The 16327-nt window shown below is 34.9% G+C and overlaps 1 long non-coding RNA gene across 1 annotated transcript in view; it reads left to right on the forward strand.

Annotated features, from left to right (window-relative positions):
- The window catches only part of LOC111174678 (uncharacterized), a 412027-nt gene that overhangs the window by 59104 nt on the left and 336596 nt on the right, over window positions 1–16327 (forward strand). The window contains exon 2 of the long non-coding RNA XR_002644542.2: window positions 5662–5733. This is a non-coding gene — a long non-coding RNA (uncharacterized LOC111174678). The remainder of the gene's footprint in view (window positions 1–5661; window positions 5734–16327) is intronic.

Consider the following 16327-nt stretch of genomic DNA (forward strand, 5'->3'; position numbering starts at 1 on the left):
GAGAAACTTTACTAATTAATTCCCTTTAGACACAGCAATAAACTGGACAACTTCTGTTGCTTTTGAAAGATAGACATTTGTTTTGCATTTTTCAGTTCTTGTACTTAAAGTGATGCTGTGTTTGGTAAGGTACAACTGAAGAATACCTTTGGAAAATTGTTTGGGGGTACTTGTATAATATGGATCATAGCCAATTATATCTTTTGTGCTTATTAATAGCTTTTTTCAAGTTGTTTTCTTTTGAAATATCTATGAAAATCTTTATTCTTCTTAAAACCTGTGTTTTAAAAGTTTTCTTTATGCATCTTGATAATTATCTGAACCCTCTGAAATACATTAGCATTTTTTTATCTGGTTTGAAAAGAAAGCTTGGATTGTGATGCCTTAATGAGGGCACTTAGTAACGCCTTAGCTTTTACCAAAGGCTGTCTTCAATGTCCTTGTGCTGATATTTCTTCACGTTTTACAGATGATACAAAATAATGTGTTACTTCTATGCTCTAGTTTTACAAGAGCAAGATTTTACTGCATCATTCAAAGGCAGTGTTCAACCTTATTCAGGGGCTGAAAAGCTGCTCTGGGTACCAGTGATATCTCATCAACGTAGTCACAACCCACTCACATAAATACTGCCATGATTTGTAGTTCCCTTTTATTTTTGGCCTTGTGTAATATCCCTTTCTTTCATGTAAGGTTTCTCTTGTCAAGAAAAGTTTTAAGTTTTATCTTTTTAAAATTCATTTTAATTTAAAATTTGTGAATTAATACCTTATTTACATTATATTTGCATTTTAATTTCATATATTTGAAAGTGCTTTGATGAGAGCATTATGGCATAAGTTAGATGCAAGTCATGCTACTAGAGAAAGAGAGGAATTTGAAACTTTAGAATATTAAAATTAGATGTAAGTTTAGTCATCTGGAGAAGGGGGAACTAACAGTCTAATAGGAAGCATACAAAACCCTGTCCTTGGCTTTAGTTCAACCCATCTTGACATCAAAGAGTCTTCCTAGTGAAAGATGAAAATGGAATTTGTCGGAAATAATGAAAATGATAAAAATTGGATGGATACCAGTGTCATATTTCCAAATGATTAATCTAGTTTAAATAATTCTTCCCTATAGAAAATCCTCTTGAGGCAAAGGAGAAAAGGAATAAAATAAATGTAAATAATTCTTTAAATATTTTCTTTTTGCATTTCCAGGGAGAATCTTGCCCTCTTTCTAGGGACTTTGCATGAATTTTAAATATTGCTATGTATGACTATTGAAATGGTAACGCCAAGAAATTTGGTTAAGCTCATGAATGACTCTTTAGAGATACCCTTTCAGAACTAAACATTTTTTGCCAGGCTCTGTCAGAAATCTATGACACTAGTCAAAACAAAAATTGAAGTCACAATAAAAATACTTTTGAAGGGCTTATGTCTAGCCCAAAGAATAGTTTCTTGCCTTAGCTCCTGTAATAAAGACCTCTTACCACACCACAACAGCAGCTTTGCATTGCACAGCCCATGATTACCAAGATCTAACAATATAAAATTTGTAGATATTTCTTCCAAAATTTCATGTATGAAAAGACTTTTAAACCTTTATTCATGTTACAAGGTTTGCATGGATGGAATGGCCTACAAATCTTTCTATCCTCATATGGTAAGATCATAGTCATTCTTCTAGATATATGTTAGACTGAACTAATTAAGATGTAAAGATTGAACCTATACTTTCCAAGATTGAATATATTACACAACCTTGGATTTAATTTATCCATCTTGTGTGTGTATACATTTTAATATAAATACATGATGACTTAAGTTCAAAACCATTTAGTCAACTTGGGGTACTTTCACAGGCTGAATTCAAAGGCAACCTGATATAAGGAAAGCTCCTGCTGATAGATCTCTTAAAAACACATAATTTGGATAGGGGGTGAGATCAAGATGGTGGAGTAAGAAGACCCTGAACTCACTTCCTCCTATAAATACATCAAATCTACAACTACTTACAGAGCAACTCTCGTTGAGAATGACCTGAAAACTAGCAGAACAGCTCTTCTACAACCAAGGCTTTAAAGAAAGAACCACAAGGAACCTGGTGGAAGGAGAAGAGAAGAGATCTAGTTGGGAACAGCACCCCTAGCAGGTGACCCAGAAGAGGAGGGGAATATCACCAGCTTGGGCATCCTCCCTAAGGAGTGAGGGGTACAATCCCCATACAAGGCACCCCATCCCTAGGGTCTGACACCAGGAAGAAAAGTCCTTTTGGATGGTTTGAAAACCAGGAGGGCTTACCAAAGGGCTGTAAGAAACTGAGACTTCACTCTTGAAGAGCACACACACAGACTTGCTTGCTACCAGTTCCAGCACAAAGGCACCAGATTGAAAACTGCCTCGTGTTCTGACAACCCTGCCAGGACCACCCCAGCATGCATCCCATTCCACATTGGGCTCCTGTTCCAGCCTCTCCCGCCTTAGCATTGCTCCCAGCTAAGGTGAAAACCACCATTGCCAATGCACAAAGAAAATGGAAACACTAATTTGAAAACATATATGCACCTCAATAATTGCATTATTTACAATAGCCAAGAGAGAAAAATAACCTAAGTGTCCATCAACAGATGAATGGGTAAAAAAGGTGTGGTATATATAAATACACAATGGAATATGATTCAGCCATAGAAAAGAATGAAATCTTGCCTTTTTTTTTTTTTTTTGTGGTACGCGGACCTCTCACTGCTGTGGCCCCTGCCGTTGTGGAGCACAGGCTCCGGACGCGCAGGCCCAGCGGCCATGGCTCATGGGCCCAGCCACTCCACGGCATGCGGGATCCTCCCGGACCGGGGCACAAACCCGCGTCCCCTGCATCGGCAGGCGGACCCTCAACCACTGCACCACCAGGGAAGCCCAAATCTTGCCAATTTTGACAACATGGATGGATCTAGTGGGTATTGAGCTTAGTGAAATAAGTCAGTCAGAGAAAGACAAATACTGTATGTTTTCAATTGTATCTGGAATCTAGTAAATAAAACGAATGAATATAACAAAAAAGAAACAGACTCACAGATACAGAGAACAAACCACCTAGTGGTTACCAGTGGGGAGAGTGGGCAAGAAAGGTGAAGGGGGTTAAGAGGTACAAACAACTAAGTATAAAATAAACAAGGTACAAGGATGTAATGTAGAGCACAGAGAATATAGACAATATTTTATAATAACTTTATATGGAGCATAATCCATAAAAATATCAATACTATGTTGTACATCTGAAACAAATATAACAAACAAATATAATATTGTACATTAACTATACAGCAATAAAAACAAAAGCAAAAAAATACATAATTTGGAATTGACTAATTTAACTCTACAGCAAAGCCTACTCTGATATCTCCTAACAGTGCTTAAAAGCAAGCATCAAAATATCAAGCTTAATGTCAAGGAAATCATCTAACTGTTGCAGAAAATAAAACATTGTTAGACATCAGAAAAACTCAGGCAATCAAGAACTTAGCATCATAATGACAAGAATACAATTTTAAAAATTGCTAAATATGTGAAGAATGCAGAAAATGTCACCAAAACTAGGAACAGGAGGAGTCAATAGAAACAGTTTAAGAAATGACAAAGGCAATGGAGTCAGCAGAAAAGGCACCATTTTAATTGGAAAACTGACCCATAACAATTAAATTATAAAGAACACAAGAGCAAATGAAGATAACAGGTGATGACTCAAGGTAAATAGAAGATTAAAAATGAGGGGGACAAAAACTTAAAAATCAGAAGTAAATAAAGTGTTCAAATATTTGAGAAAACATGACAATTATTAAATCTATGAAAAATGAATGAACATATGAATTATAGCAGTCCTTGAAGAGGAACCAAAGTAAGGAAACAAATATATTAAAAATCTGCAATTCAAGAACAGTTTCCTAAAATTAAATATCAAACCAGTGAAAGCAAAAGCAATTCGTTATGAAAAATGTCAGGACCTCCTCCAGCTAGGTGAACTGCTCAGAGACAGAAAACACAGTGTGAAAGGATGCTTTAGACATGTGTTGTAGGCAGAATTCTAAGATGGTCTTATAAATTCCTGTTTCCTGTTGTATACACCCTGTGTCAGTCCCTCCCTTTGTGTGGGGGTGGGACTTGCGAACATGTTCACCATGTATGATGAAAGTGAAGAAATTTTGCAAATTTAATACAGCTCCCTATCAGTTCCTTCCAAGTTAAATAAAAGGGAGTGATTAATCTGGTGAGTCTGATCTAATTACATGATTTCTCCAAAAGAGGGTCGGGCAATCTTTGAAGTTAGAGGCCTGCGAGGCAAAGATTCTCTTTGTTGTTGAGAATCAAGGAGCGAGGAGCAAGCTGCCATGAATCTATACCTACTAGGAAATTATTCTTACCAACAACCTGAGAGACTTTAGGTGAGGATGCTTCTCTAGTCAAACTTCAGATTAGAATGCAATCTAGCTGACACTTTGGTTTCATCCTTGTGGGACCCTGAACAGAGAGCCCAGTTAAGACATGCCTAGATCTATGACATATAAACACTGTAAGATAAATCGGTGTTATTTCCAGCCACAGAGATTGTGGTAATCTGTTACACAGCAATAGAAAACAAATACAACAGGCGATTTCTTACTAATGTAAGTGACTTTCACATTTGTGGAAAACATTGTCAGTTAAAGTAAAAATTCAGTTCCAAATTTTTAGATAATTTATACAGACAATTATTTTGTTCTCATATTTTCTTATTCTAATTTTTTTGGTTAAATAATTTTCTTAATATTTACACTGATGTCATGAAGCAGTAATAGTTTGGGGAGAGTAGAGCAATATATGTCATTTGACAGTCAACTCTGGACACTTCAGCAATCTGTGCTTAGAGAGACATGTACTTTTTAGTTGACCGTTTATCTAAACTATAGCCTTGCCACATGGCAAGGATGACCTCAGAACATAGACACAAGACTTCCTAAAGTCTTCCCAAAGCTTTATGGAATATTATTTAGATGGTATCAGTGTTTCATATGTGATTTTCACATCTCTGTCTATTGATGCATATATGATAAAATTTGTAATTGTACTATTTAAATACAGTCCCCACGTGTTTGAATCCTTCATATCAATTTTGAAAAATTGTTTTTTTGAACCCTTGCTAATTTTTCATTATAAAATTTGACTTAGTTATAATGTATTTTAATTTTGTGATTTTATGAGGAATTATATATTTAGAATTACAGGTTAAATTTTCAGACATTAGGAATATCATGTACAATGAAGATTTTGTTCATAAATATGCATTTGATACTGACACACAGGTATCAAACATGGTTTGGCATTGTGATTTTTTCTTTTTTCTTTGCTTTTCTTTCTGTGCTAGTTATTAATATATTTAAAGTCCTGATTTTAATTTTCATTTTTTACCATGTTTCTAGCTCATAGATCTTATATGTCAAGTGAGGAAACTTTATTTATGGAAAAGAATCCAGTCTAACTAAACCTTTCCATGTGATTACAGAGGAAATTTTAGGGCAGCAGAAGTCCCACACCATTTCCTTAACACAATTGCCTAATTTATTGGTTGGCCTCCTGTATTAATACCTCTTTTATCATTTATGCCAGAACTGTATTGATCTAATCTTCGATTCTCTTTCAGGGGCTGCTGAACTCATCCTTGATTCTGTCAAGCTATCCTCAATCTGTATAATTGGTCCCTGTGTGGTTGTAGGTAGGTAAATCCACTGTAGGATGTTACAAGTAGTTTTCACCCTTCTTCTGGGACCTGTAGTCATGTAAGCCTTTCTTACATTTTATCATTTTCATGCTGCATGGAATAACTCATTTTTTCAGGTTGATTTTGAAAAGAAGCACTTACTTTATATTGAAGTAAATGAAAATATTCACCTGCATTCTTGTTATTAACACTTTACAGAGAAAGGGAGAGATCAAGAGAACAAAAGTACATGTTACTAACATTTGAAATATGTTATGAAAGACAATAATAAAAATCTCTAAGAAATCTATGTAGAATATAATAGGTAAATTATGTAGTTCACTGTATATAGTACCAGAAGCTTAATCCATATGATTATGTAACAGTCATGTGGTTACTATTTATTTGACAAGCTATATTAGAAACTGACTCTTGCTCCTGACTCCTGACTAATATTTTGGACAAATTAATTTCTCTCGCTGAGAATATCTGAACTCACAGGCCTGATCATCTATTTATACGAAGGACAATTAAACTTGATTGTCAGAATGAGAAACACACTTTCTCTTAAGAGATTTGACCAATGGCTTTATTCAGAAAAATACCAAATTGGCCAAATAGCATTTGTTGGCTAATAAATAATCACCCCCAATAAAGAAGGGTTTTGTTGCTGCAGCTCTTGCTGTGCTGAATCTCACTAAAGTTCTATTTTGTCCCTGAACTCCAGAGCCAAAAATCATGTATTGTAATAAGGTGCAATAAATTTAAACATAAATAGTTAGAACCCTTGGGAAAAATAATTTGTCAATACAGAAATAGTTCAAAGATTAAACTACTCTGAAGAAGCCGCTTTTTAGGGAAAATTACACCTTGACTTTAACGTACCTCACCTTGTGGCAGCAGAAAACAAAAAAAAGAAAGAAAATCACTCACTTTACTCGCAGGGGTTCACACTTAAAACTCTAATCCTTTGACTTCACTAAATTCTGTCTTGAGGCATAAATTTAGTGGATACACAGTGGGCTCCTATAAGCTTAGAATAATTTTAAACCTATTTCCTGAGAAGATTAAAATATTGTATATATTTATTTTCAAATATTTTCTAGATAGTGGTTTTTGACAAATGTTTCATCTAAAAATTTTATATCTATAAATAAAATGCAAAAGAGTCAATAGGAATAAAAATGTAGGGGCAGTGGACCAGTGGACAGTGGTTGAGTATTTTACTGAATCACATGAAGTTTTCCTCATCTACACTCCTGCAGCTGATCCAAAACATGCTCAGGTGATACACAGGTATCATCCAGAGCTTGACATAATGACTTTCCTTTTTTGTTCCATGCACTGATCACTTGCTAGTATATTTAAAGACATAATCTTAATTTTCATCCTCTCGATTGTGTCTGTCTAGGAGACCACTTAGTGAATTGAGTGAAAAAACAGTTCATTAAAGCAAACCTAATTTCTACTTTACTCAGAAGTGACCCATCCTGAACTTAGTGAAGCTGGAGACTTATGTTTGGAAACAGCCCACAGATATTATTTTCAGAATTCTTTAGTACAAAGCCCAAGAATCTTGTTTAGATTTTTTGCTGACTTGAGCACTCTCAATGAGAGAACTTCAGGGACTAGTTCAGTTTGATCTTGGCGGCAATAGTGCTGATCTGTGTGGGAATGTACGTGAGTGTATGGAGATGGGAGGTGTGTGTGTAAATTATTTTGGTTTGGTTCTGCTTGATGGGGGTGTGGTGGCATGGCAGTGAACAGACTATAAACCATTCATTCTGTCTTTTCAGTTCCTTTCTTGTATTCAAAAAAAAAATTGCTGTTTTTGTTTTTTCACATGTTGTCTTTCTGAAAACGTACTGTTTTCTAATACAGTGTTTCTAGCTTTTGAAAGCTGTTAAACATGATTGTTGTAAGTCAATTTATATCTCAATGTTGAGGACTGTGGTATCCTTATTGACATTCCCATCTATTACCTAAAAATATCTAATTATCAATAACTTATTAAGCCTATTCTTATTATATATACATTTTTTTTTTAAGAAAGACTTTTTAAAAATTTTTATTTATTTTTGGCTGTGTTGGGTTTTTGCTGCTGCATGTGGGCTTTCTCTAGTTGCGGCGAGCGGGGGCCACTTTTCGTTGTGGTGCCCAGGCTTCTCATGGCGGTGGCTTCTCTTGTTGTGGAGCATAGGCTCTAGGCACATGGGCTTTAGTAGTTGTGGCACACGAGCTCAGTAGTTGTGGCTCGCGGGCTCTAGGGTGCAGGCTCAGTAGCTGTGGCGCACAGGCTTAGTTGCTCCACGGCATGTGGGATCTTCCTGGGCCAGGGATTGGAACCCATGTCCCTGCATTGTCAGGCGGATTCTTAACCACTGCGCCACCAGGGAAGTCCTATTCTTATTATATTTTATAAAGTAAAATGGTCACTGTATATAAACAAATAAAAATATACTTACTGTAGTAGTTTGTCTCAGATGGTGGGTATACCATAAGGGAAACCAGTGAGCCAAACTTGGATTAAACCTATGTTCTTACAAACATTGATAACATAATTTTGCGAAAATTATTTATTCTGTCATCCTGAGGGTTTTTATCTGAAAACTTGAGATAATAATAATAGTAATAATAATAATATCACATTAATCTTTACAATATTTTAAACATAGCAGGTAATTGGAAATTATTACTTTGAATTTGGATCTGCATATGCATCGCCTAACTTTTCCTCTTGTAATATTTATTTGCATTGATGGTTCTTAAAAAAACCTGATCAGATAAACCATGTACTTGCCATGTGTTGATATAGCCTACTGGAAAAAGAAATGGAAAAGTGTTCTTAATACCAACATCCTTTTAAGAAAAAGGGGTATCAAAATGTAGAAGGGGGTCTTCCAGCAGTATTATCTATAGTACAATTTTTATATTTTCAAATTGCTAACCAAGTTAAATCAAATTCTTTCAGAATGCAAGCACTCTGTGAAATGTGAAATTCTTACAGGCATTGTGCTAACTTAGGTTACTTCCATTAGCATTATTATCTGCAAAAAGTGTGTGATGGCATCTTCCATGAATTTTATATATACAAATTATTAATTACAGTAATTAAATTATTTTACCTCAAAACTTAAAAAAGTAATAATTTATATCATCCAGTTGCTATAAAGAAGTGAAAATTTCACTCCTTCCTCTCTAGTTTAACCCATTGCAGTTATTAAATCTGATCTCCGAGAATCCTGAAATGCTAAATTTATTCATAATTGAATCTGAAATTGTTTAACAGTTGATACCGGACAACAAGACCTTAACCTTTTCTTCATCTTGACTGAAAACTAGATAGGATGCTTCTTGCCTGTGGGCTCCTGACTTTCCCCTCACCCTGACCCTTAAGGACTCAAGATGGCCTAACCACAGAGGTCCCTCCCCTCTCTTTTCCTAGAACATTTACTTTAGAAAACTTGTAACTGTAATTTCTTTCTCTGCCCCTTTGAGAATTTAAATATTTCAAAAAGCTTCTTGCATGATCCAGCAATTCCACTTCCAGGATTTACCTGAAGAAAAAAAAACACACACATTCAAAAAGATATCTGCACCCCAGTGTTCATTGTAACATTACTTACAATAACCAAGACATGGAAACAATCTAAACATCCATCCATAGATGAATGGATTTTTTTTAAAGTGATAAAATTAAAATATATATTGTACAATAAAATTCAGTCATTAAAAAATAATGAAATCTTGCCATTTGAGACAACATGGATGGACCTTGAGAGCATTACGCTAAGTGGAATATGTCAGACAGAAAAAGGTAAATATCACATGATCTCACTTATATTTGGAATCTTAAAAAACAAACAAAAGCAAGCTCATGGATCTAGAGAACAGATTGGCGGTTGCCTGAGGCAGTGGGCTGTGGGTAGGCAAAATGAGTGAAGGGGGTCAAAAGGTGCAGATTTCCACTTACATAATGAATAAGTCATAGGGATATAATGTACAGCATGGTGACTATAGTTAACAATACTGTACTTTGTATTTGAAAGTAGCTATGAAAATGGATCTTGAAGGTTCTCACCACAAGGAAAAAAAACTGTAACTACATATTGTGACAGGTATTAACTGGACTTATTTTGATGATCATTTTGCAATATATACAAATGTAAAATTATTACATTGTACACCTGGAACTAATATAATGTTATGCCCATTATATCTCAAATACATACATACATGCATACACGTATAAATTCCTCTTGCCAGTTTTACCACCAGGGGCTGTTTTTCTCAAGGACCTGGGAGCCATTACTTTGAAATGTAATCATCAAGGAAAATAGGGCCCCTGTTCCCCAGTCTCTGTGGGAGGGTAGGAGCCTAACTGAGAAGGAGCCTTGCTCCAACTTGTAAAACTACCACCTGTTCTGAAAGAAGGAGAAAGTTTACTTTTCCTTTGGGTACAGCCAATTAGCAAACACAGAAGAACTACAATGCCCCTCACCCAGCTCTTAAAAGCTCTCCTCTTTTGTTTCAGTGGAACTGAGTTCAGAATTCATTCTGGTCTCTCTCCCCTGTTGCCTGGAATAAATTTGATCTTGCCTGTTTAACATTGCCCAGTGTAATTTTTGCTTTAAGAATGTCCAATAAATCAGCTTGAATTTTTCTTATTATAAAATATGTGAGTGGTAACACATGTCCCCAGTGAAGATCACTTGGATAAACTTTTGCATAAATAATTATACTCTTGTTTCCGTACTTGAAATGAAAAACAGGAGAAAAAGCATGGTGAGTAGAAAATAGAAAGGGTTTTCCGAGAAAGGCTGAAAATAAATCATAAGATAACAAGGGGCTAATAATTAAGAAAATATTCACAAAAATAAATTTTGTATAGGTGTTCATAAGACTTTTTATGTAATTAAAATCTAGAACCCATTTATATATCTGATATTGAGCACTCAATAATATTATTAGATTTATCGTATTTATAGAAAGTGATATCAGACTTTAAATGAATGACATTTGATTTTTAAAAGGGATATATTACAAAAGGATTAAATTTTGTTTTCAGACCAACAGTGGGGCCCAACAATGAAAAGGATCTGATGAAGCTATCAGGGAGAATTTGGTCCTTTCTCTCTAATTTGGTTCCCAGAAGCTGACTCTGAGGTTCAAACTTTAGACTACTTAGAGTAAGTAACTATATTGTGTATCTACATTATTCTCCACTTATTTTAGATATGCTACTTAAAAACTAGACCCCTTTGCTTGTGTTTCCTGGGTATAGTCTGGGCTACATTAGAATATAATTTGGACAAAAAATTACACAAATAACAATGCTAGAGATGACACAATCAAAATAGGATAATTGTAATTTAATGCAAAGTTCTGTTCTGTATTTGGTGCATATAGTATTTTATTTTAATTTCCAGGAATTTGAGATTTTCCTATGATACTGCTTTCCTTTTTAAAAACTTGGTCTAATTGTCATTTATTCTGTGTTTTTCCCCAGCTTTATTGAGATATAAATGACATATAACCTTGTGTAAGTTTAAGGCATACAAAGTGTTGATTTGATACATTTATATATTGCAAAATGATTACCACCATAGCATTAGCTAACACCACCATCCTGTCACATAATTACCATTTCCTTTTTGGGTGAGAACATTTAAGATCTGCTCTCTTACCAACTTTCAAGTATACAGTTGACCCTTGAAGAAACACAGGTTTGAACTACATGGGTTCACTTGTATGTGGATTGTTTTTTCAATGGTAAATATTACAATACTATACCGTCGGAGGTTGATTGAATCTGCGGATATGGATTCTTGAATATGGAGCAACCACATATTTGAAGGAACCAAGTATACGGAGGGCCACCTATAAGTTATATGCAGATTTTTGACTGTGTGGAGGGTCTATGCTCCTAATCTCTGTGTTGTTTGAAGGTCAACTGTATAATACAGTGTTATTTGCTGTTATCACCATGCTGTGCTTTAGATCCATAGAACTTGTTAATCTTAGAACTGGAAGTTTGTACCCTTTGGCCAATATTTTCCCATTTCCCCATTGCCCCAGCTATCTAATACACTATATGATTTTAGATCGGTTTACATTTTATTGACTTGTTTATGATCCTACATATTGTGTGTCTAATTGACTGTAGCATGTAAACTTAGAAAGAATGTGTATTCTGCTGTTGTAGGTTGTAGTGTCCTATAAATGTCAGTTAGATTCAGCTGGTTGATTCTGAGCTTCTGTGTTTTTACTGATATTTTATCCAGGCGTTATATCAACTACTGAGACACAGGTCTCAATGACTTATACCGTACTTGTGCAATTGTCTATTTCTCCCCTTAATGTTCTCAGTTTTCTTCATGTATTTTTGAGGCGCTGTTATTAGATGTGTATACATTTATAATTGTTATGTCTTCCTAATGAATTGCCCCTTTAATCCTTATGTAAGGCTAATATATATCCCTGGTAATAAGCTTTGTCATGAATTCATCTGATACTGAAATTGTTAGCTCAGTCTTCTTATCCTTAGTGTTTTCATGGTGTTTATTTGTCCATCCATTTACTTTCAGCCTATCTGTGTCTTATTAAAATTTTTCTCCTAAAGGCAACATTTGATTGGTCATGATTTTTATTCATTTTTTCAGTATTTCTTTACAATTATAGTGGTCAGGCTATTAACATTTAATGTAATGATCAATATGGTTGCATTGGTCTACCAATTCATTATCTGTTTTATGTTTGCTCCCTTTCCTTTTGTTCCTCATTCCCCCTTGCATGCCCTCTTTTGGATCATCTGTTATTGTCACTGTTATCCCATTTTAATTTATCTTGACTTTTGGTGTATTTCTAGTGTGTTTGTGTGAGAGCATGTGCACATCAGTATGTGTGTGTGTGTGTATTTGCCTTAGGAATTATAACAGAAACTTTCACAATTAACTTAGAACTAATATAGTAACACTGGATATAAAATACCTTGCAAACTTATAGGTATTATACCTTTAATGACTTCTCCAATGACCTTTATGCTAGAGGAGTGATGTACATTACATCCCTATATTCAGAATCATACCAGACAATGTTATTGATGTAAGCAGTCACATATTTTTTATTTATTTATTTATTTACTTATTTATTTATGCCTGCATTGGGTCTTCGTTTTTGCATGCAGGCTTTCTCTAGTTCTGGACAGCAGGGGCTACTCTTCATTGCAGTGCGGGGACTTCTCATTGTGGTCGCTTCCCTTGTTGCGGAGCACAGACTCTAGGTGCATGGGCTTCAGTAGTTGTGTCACTTGGGCTCAGTAGTTGTGGCTCGTGTGCTCTAGAGCACAGGCTCAGTAGTTGTGGTGCACAGGCTTAGTTGGTCCGTGGTATGTGAGATCTTCCCGAGCCAGGGTTTGAACCCATGTCCCCTGGGTTAGCAGGCAGATTCTTAACCACTGCCACCAGGGAAGTCCCAGTCTCATATATTTTAAATAACTTAAGAGGAAAATAGTTTTTTTAAGTATATTTACTCAGGTATTTACCACTTTTATTGTTACTGCATCCCCAAAGATCCATATTTCCATCTGGTGTCTGTCCTCTCTCTTCAGTGTGAAGGACTTTCTTTAGCAATTCCTATGGAGCAGTTATGATGTTGCTGAATTCTTAGTTTTCTTTCATTTGAGAATGCTTTTGTTCTTGAAGGGTATTTCACTGGGTATTTTTTATGCCCCAATCTCTTTCTCCTTTCATTCTAGTATTCCAATACATATTTGTTAGTTCTTTTGGTAATACTTTACCCCAGGTTCCTGCAGCTGTGTTCATTTTATTGAAATTGTCTTTCTCTTTTTTTTCAGACTGTGTAATTTCTATTGACTTATTTTTAAGATCACTATGTATTTGTTCTGATGCCTATATTCTATTCTTGATATTTCGTATTTTCTTTAAATTTCAGAAATTTTAATTTTCAGTACTGAAATTTCCATTTGGTTCTTTTCTATAGTTTCTGTTTCTCTCCTGAGTATTCCAGTTATTGAAAGTGCTTCATGTAATTCCCTTTGATTCATGTTGGTGAGTTATAAAAACTGATTTAAATATTTATCTGATAATTTCAACATTTGGATCATCTTGGAGTTGACATCTTAGTTCAAGATGCTATATAACAAAGTTCCATAGATTGGACTGTTTAAGCAATAAAAATTTCTTATAGTTCTGGAATTTGTGAGTTCAAAGATCAAGGCACTAGAATACTTGGTGTCTGGTGAGAGCCCACTTCCTGGTTTGTAGAAGGCCATCTTCTCCTTTGTTCCTACATGGGGAAGAAAGAGAGGAAAACAAACTCGCCTGTGACTCTTATAAGGGCACTAATCCTATTCATGAGGGCTCCGCCCTCAAATTCTCATCTAATCCTAATTACCTCCCCAAGGGCCCACCTTTAAAACCGTCACATTGGGGGTGGGGTTTCGACACGTGAATTTTGAAGGGACACATTCAGTCGACAGCAATATATCCCAGTTTTCTTTCTACTTGAGAATTGGCCACATTTCCCTGGATTATTGTATGTTGCATAATTTGGAGTTATATCCTGGAAATTTTGAATCCTTTGTTGTGTAAACTCTGGTTCCATTTGAAAATCTTCTGGAGAATCTTGTTTTTGTTTTAGCAGTTTATCAATGCAGATACTTTTGGACTGTTAAGTTTTGTCTCACCTCTTGTGGGCAGCAGTTCAAATAGCACATCAACTCTTTGTCTTTGCTACATTGGTCTGAATGTAGCAAAACATTCTTTCTGAGCATACATGGTTCACAGGTTAGTCTGAAGTTTGAGCAGTGCTTCAAGTTGCAGTTTAGCGATCAATGCCTTTGCTGTGCTGACTTGGATTTATTCCATCTGTATGTAGTTCAAGGGTGAATAAAGCAGCTATACACATCTATTTGTAGATTTCTGTGTGGATATGAGTTTTAAACGTCATTTGGGTAAATACTAAGGAACGTGATTGTTGGATCATATGGTAAGAGTAGTTTTAGTTTCCTAAGAAGCTGCCAAACTATCTTCCAAAATAGCTAAAAATGGTACATTCTCATCATTAATGAATGAGTTCCTTTTGTGCCACATCTTTGCCAGCATTTGTGTTGTGAATGCTTTGGATTTTGGCCATTCTAATACTTGCGTAGTGGTTTCTTGTTGTTTTGACTTAACAATTCCTTAATGACATCTGATATTGAACATCCTTTCACATGCTTATTTGCAAGTTGTGTATCTTCTCTGGTAAGGTGTATGTTCAGGACTTTTGTCCATTTTTAAATTGGGTTTGTCGTTTTCCTATTGTTGAATTTATCTTTCTTAAAAAATTACTTCTTCCTGAATTCTTTCCCAATCTCCTTAAAAATTGAAAATAATCCTTTATTTTAAAATAATTTCAGAAAACTAACTTATATATGTACTAAAATTAGAAGCATGAGTACTGAAGACCGGAAGAAAAAGAGGGTCTCCAAATCATTATATATAATGCAACCACTCTATTCACACAATTTTGAAATAAGTACAAAATAACATTTCAATTGATTTAGATGTGTGCCAGCACCAAGTATTCATTGTTTTAAAAGAGAAAGGCAAACATAATGCATTCTTATTAGTAATAGTTAGAAATGTTTTCCTTTTTTATTCTCTGCTTTAACTTAATAGATTTTCTGTTGAGAGACAAAGTAAAGCAATAAGAGAGAAAATAATTCATTTATTTTTATTTATACATTTGGGATTAACTAGATGATGTGGTTATGGAGATGAAAAAAAGAAAGTCATCACCATTAAAGAACCCAGAGGTGTATAGTAAAGAAAATCTCGGTTACAACATGTCATAAATACCCAGGGAATCCTGTGAGAGACTGGGAGAGTCCAGGAAAGATTTAATAAAAATAGGATCCTTGAACCAATCATCAAAGGCAGGAATAGGTACAAAGGTAGAGAAGAGGAACAAACGAATATTGTTCTGGTAAGAATGAATAAGCAAATAAAATGAAAGTACAAAAATCCGGGGAAGTTTAAAGACCTGTCAAATTGGGGTATACCATGTAAAGTAGGGAGAAGGACAAAAGTGAGGACTGTGGAAGGCCTGAAGATGAAGTATCTGGGTCTCCTGTTAAAACATAATTTCACATACACACACACACACACACACACACACACACACACACACAAAACATTAGAATAATGAAAGGCTTTCTGAAAATAGGAAAGGACCTGAGAGCTTAATTGAACAGTTTTTTGTTTGTTTTAGTTGTATCTCTGTTGATTAAAATTTCTAAGTTTCAGTTTGCTCGTTTTTACAAATGGAGATAATAAGAACCACCTCTCCTCTCAGATTCTTGTGTAGATTAAAATGGAGGAATAGTTTTTTAATTTCTCATTTTTATTGAGGTATAATTGACACAAAACATTATATTAGTTTTGGGTGTACAACATAATGATTCAATATTTGTATGCATGACAAAATGATCATCTCAATAATTTTACCTAGTATCTGTCATCATACATAGTTATAAAATTTTTATTCTTATTATTTTTTCTTGAGATGAAGTCCTTTATGATGTACTCTCTTAGTAACTTTCAAA

Source organism: Delphinapterus leucas, chromosome 6 (assembly GCF_059928025.1).
Source record: "Delphinapterus leucas isolate spDelLeu-1000000601 "Yukka" chromosome 6, BTC_Dleu_Yukka2, whole genome shotgun sequence".
Classification (NCBI taxonomy): Eukaryota; Metazoa; Chordata; class Mammalia; order Artiodactyla; family Monodontidae; genus Delphinapterus; species Delphinapterus leucas.